This window comes from Glycine max, chromosome 4 (assembly GCF_000004515.6).
Source record: "Glycine max cultivar Williams 82 chromosome 4, Glycine_max_v4.0, whole genome shotgun sequence".
In the NCBI taxonomy this organism is placed as follows: domain Eukaryota; kingdom Viridiplantae; phylum Streptophyta; class Magnoliopsida; order Fabales; family Fabaceae; genus Glycine; species Glycine max.
Genome location: NC_016091.4, coordinates 39,904,619 through 39,909,948, shown reverse-complemented (window position 1 = coordinate 39,909,948; position 5,330 = coordinate 39,904,619). Strand labels below are relative to the sequence as shown.

Below are 5,330 nucleotides of genomic sequence, written 5' to 3'. Positions count from 1 at the left end.
GTGGTCGCATCATCAATGCCATCGTCATCCTTTACTTTGTACCATGATACCCCACATGTGGGGCACTTACGCAGTTCTGCAAACTGATTTCTTCACAATATGCAATCATTAAAGCAAGCATGGATTTTTTGGTACTACATTCCCACAGGACATAATATCTTCTTCGCCTCGTACTGATTCTTTGGCAATGTGTTGTTTTCAAAAAGCATCTTCTTCAATAGAACAAGCAATTCAGTGAAACTTTTGTCACTCCATCCAAATCTTGCCTTCAAGTTCACCAAAGCTAACAACGCTGACAACCTTGTAAAAGTTGTGCATCCCTCATACAATGGATTTCTCGAATCACTTTCTAATTTGTCATAAAAAGGTGCATGTGCTTGCTGAAAAAAGTCTTGTCCAAGATCACGAATCATGTCTTCTATATGATCTCTGATGTCTTCATGAACAGGCTTGGTGGGACTAACTGTTGGCATGTTTGGCAATTCCCCATGCCATATCCATTTTGTGTAGTTGGGAATGATCCCATCACATATAAGATGCGACCTTATCTCATTTACTGAGTGGTGTTTCCCATTCACACATTTAACACATGGACAGAAAAATTTTCCCCCCAAATTTTGTGCATTTTGTTTAGTAAATTGTAAAAATTGTTCCATCCCATGTGCCACATCCACCACAGTCAAGTATGCACCCGAAGAACAAAGTGAAATGCATTATTCCGAAATTTGTTCAAACCTTAGAAAAGAGAATTTACCTATATGTATGAATCAACTATAAAAAAATGTCTTCCCAAACTGTCAAAATGGACAATTTAAGACTCAATACATCGATTAATCCAAACTGTCCGTATTAATCAATGTATTGAATCTTGAGCGGGAAACTAAGGTTAACTCACAATGGACTACGCTACACATATAAAACAATACTTATGTATCAACAACCATGTAATAAGCACAACACTGTAAAAATAAAATACATACCTCGGAAGATGATCATGAACAAGCAGAAGGAGTGTGGTGATGCAGTGCTATATTAATAAAAAATGTCAACTTGATTACACTTATTCCGTGACAAGAGTTAACTGCTTGTCAAGAGCATATATAATCTGTAAGGTCTATGAGGGGAATAATTAAAACATGCAGTAAAACAATAGACACTTACTGAATTTGTAAGATAACCTGCAGTCACAAGTAGATGATCTAGTTAAGTGTAATGCAAGCAATGCATTGATGCACAACAATAATTTATATGCTACATTTCAAGTTATAACTTATAAACTAATTGGACTTTGCTTATACACCCCATGATAATGATCAAGACTTACTGCTAGATGGAAAAAAAACTAACAAAATTGTGTAAACCTAATGAGAATAGTATTCAAGATCTGGGAGTAACAAAATAAATTTATTTTTCACTTTGCAGACTTGAAGCATGGGTATATTGACTATACAATTAATCCAAAAATTTTGTTGATACTGTGATTAGTTGTACGGGATAGCAGACCTAAACTATCCTTTCACCCTCAAAGGCAAACATCAAATATGATAGCCAATTAAAATTGAATGTTACCATTCTGTAACTATTTTAGTAGCTTGCCCGTAAATCATGGTGCAGCTTCTTAGCAATATATACTTGGGAATTTGTTCATTACCTACTCCACTTTTCTTAGCAGTATTGATTCTTAAAGGTAAATTAACCCAATGCTAATTCTGGATGACTTAAGAGAGATGCAAAAAAACTAGTTTGCCAAGTATGGTATTTGACCTAGTTGTTTTGTTTCATTTAGATTATTCTGTTATGAATTTAAGGTTGCTTGATGGATGGACAAAGCATAGACCCTCTTAAACATAAGAAGAATAAAGGCAATAGGGATTGAACTCTTGAGTGTTGAGCACTTAGTTATAGAGGGTCAAGATTCATCCCCCAAACTTTGCTCAATCAATGTCTCAATAAGTGTTGTAGAATGCATGTGTAACTATTCCGTGTGTGCCTTGTGTTTTTCTGTGAGAAATATGTTGGCTTATTGGATGAAGTATATAAATTTTTTCCAAACCAAAGTCAAAGTTGAAATATCTAATCCTCATATCTAGTATCATACTATGCCCTACTCTTAGTAAAAAAATTTGCCTTGATGTCTCTATGCAAATTAGACCTGGAATTCACTAGTTGTATATCTGACATTTGGTATGTTTTTTTTTGGTACATATTATGAAGTTATGATACTTTAACTCCCTCCACAGGAAGTAAATGGCTCAAAACTTGTTTACTTAGACAATGTAGCAACTTGTCAGAAGCCCTCCACTATGTTGAAGGCATTGCAAAACTATTATGAAGCTTACAATTGAAATGTGCATCGGGGCATACATTTCTTGAGGTACATATCATGTAATTTTTGGAATCACATATGCAATTTTGGAGACACTTTATTTTAATTTCCTTCCTCCATTACTGCATTTATTGGGAGGTCAATACACATACAATTTATATCTATTATTACTTAAACAGCCAAATGCTTTATTGTATAATTGTTTATGGATGTAGTGCAAAGGCCACAGATGAGTATGAATCGGCTAGAAGGAAAGTTGCTTCTTTTATAAATGCCACTTATTCCAAAGAGATTATATTCACAAAAAGTGCTTCTGAAGCTATCAATCTTGTTGCCTATTCTTGGGGGTTGTCAAATTTAAAAGTAGATGATGAGGTATTTCATTGTAGATTAATATTTTGATGAATTTCAGTTCACTTAATTGTTCAACAAAATTTGAGGTTATTTTATGCATCTTCTTAAAACTTGGAAAGAGTATTAAGGTTTCATTGAATTTGTCCAAAATAGCTTTTAAGTAGAAATTTTTAATAGCCAGATGAGACATTGGGATTCTTTCTAATCATTTAATTCTATCTTTCTACATTAGCATAATGATCTTTGTTTATACTGCCACTATCTCCAAATTGTTTCCTTGTAATTATTACAGATGATACTTACAGTTGTTGAACATCACAGTGCGATTGTTCCTTGGCAAATAGTAGCTCAAAAAATAGGGGTTGTTTTGAATTTTGTGGATTTAAACCAAGATGAAATTCCAAATATAGAAAAATTGAAAGAAATGCTCTCAAGGAAGACCAAAATAGTTGTTTTCCATCATGTTTCAAATGTGCTTGGTATGTTTCTCATCATGATTGTTCACCTTGATTATTCCAATTTACTTAATGATACCTTGAATTTATGCTGTTGAAAATCATGTGCATCTTGGGTTAATTTTGTAGTTTTTCTTTTTCAACATTGATGCTCTTTGGTTATTAGCAGCTTTCTAAAATCCCTGATTATATCACAAAAAGGTCACTAGGTTTTGAAGGCCTCTATACTAGTTTCAACAATGTTTTCCCACCTTCAAGTTATACTAATTTGTGAGCTAACATTGTGCTAAATGTTTTGTTGAACTTGGGCTGGACTCAACTCAACCCTAAAAACTTGTTCAAGAGGTGAGGATTGCCCAAACCTTTATAAGTTGTACTTTGGCTATATGAATATATAGACAACGTGAGAAATCAACACCTCCTGCATGCCTTGGATTGGACAACTAAGTGTGGAAGTTGTACAATTGATTTTTTTATTGCATTGTCGAGTAGGGCATGGTAGATTGCATTGGGAAAGCCTTAGGGTTAGGTAGACTTTGATAAAATCTTGAATTTGAGTTTGGTTAAGTCAATCCCAAAAGTTAAATCATGAGGTGAGGATTGTCCAAACCTTTATGAGCTCTACTTTGATCATATCTATAATTGATGTAAGATCTCAACATATTCTAACTTTTGATTAGCATTTAATTGTTTGTCCACCTTGAATGTAAATCTGATTTTCTTTTTGATTGATTAATTTCTGCATATGAGAAATTTCAAATTAGCTTTAGATAAGCATATGATCCTTTTTGGATGAGCTTGAAGGAATGTGTATTTTTAAAATTCTACTATGTACCAGAAATTGAAAATCCTGCTATACCCTATAAGAAATTTATCACTTAGGAACCAGATGCAATTATTATGCTTGTGCAAGAGCCTTTAATTTTTTAAAATTTATTTTTTTTGGTGTTGTTTTAAGAATCTATAAATTCCAGTCTTTAAAAAGGACTAAGATTTAAATGGCCACTATGAAGAATTGGTTTTTGATATAACTTAATGATATTATTTAATCCACATGACTCACCTAGTGGGGAAGGGCTTTGGTTGCTATTGTTGTTCTAAGAACTATATAGATCTTAAATTTTTTTAAGTATCTCATATGAAGATATATTATGTATGAATGTTCACGATACTTAGAGAGTAATGTTGCATATCATATGCATCATTAAATAGTTAAATTGCTAGCAATAAGGTGCTGCTAAAGAATCAAAGTGGTGGATATTTTAGTTGTTAGTATAGCCTTTGAAAATTAATTAATGATTGAAAAATTGGGTAGATTGAATGGAACGTAACTTCAACATGTAAGCAGTTTTAATGATCTGAACTAGAAAGCAGGTCTCTGGTGGCATAACTTAATAGTTCAAATTGAAGAAAACGTTTTAGATATTGAAAAGAAAAAGAAACTTGGACCCTCCCAACACAAACTGATTAATACTTCTCCTTAGGCATTAGTGGTACAAACTGGTTCAAGGGGACTTTTATTCAAAAAAAATGGAAGAAAGGAAAAATCCTCCAGGTAATTCAAGGCACCTAGACCCTCCCAGCACAAACTAATCAATCTATTGCCCCTCCCTCTAACTACCAATCCCATTTATAATTTTGCCAATAAAAAAAACAATCCTATTTATATTCTGTCATCATAATGAACAAAACTTCCCTTATTTATTCTGTTACAATTCATAGGGGTTTAATTCCCTGTTGTACATCTTTTCCTTCTAACCAAAACATTCTCAGATGGAGGTTTCTTATTGATACTCCTATCAATTTGATGTAGAGGAGAGTTTATGCCAGAAAGTTAGATTTCATATTTCACATTCTGCATGCATGAAACTTGTGCTCCTGCATCAATCCCATCAGATTGGGAAGAGCAGTCCATCCCATTCACAGTGTAGACAAACTGAGCACTGATATCCATATTTGAAAACTAGATGGAACCAGCCAGTCCAACCACAAACCCAGTGAATAGGTTCAGCGTAAGGTCCAATAAACCACAAATGAATATTATTGAGACTTGGTATGACCTTAAAAACAATAGAACTTAGTGCATATATGAATTATCATAACATCCCCCCATTTAAGCACTCTTTCTTTGCCTTTTGATTTGTAATTTTTTCTTAGTTATAAAGATAATACTTGTTACTCACTTCTAGAATGTG

The 5,330-nt window shown here is 33.4% G+C and overlaps 1 pseudogene; it reads left to right on the top strand.

The window, feature by feature from the left end:
• The first annotated feature begins 659 nt into the window (after positions 1-659).
• Positions 660-3,312, top strand: LOC100808076 (cysteine desulfurase 1, chloroplastic-like; annotated as a pseudogene).
• The last annotated feature ends 2,018 nt before the right edge of the window (positions 3,313-5,330 follow it).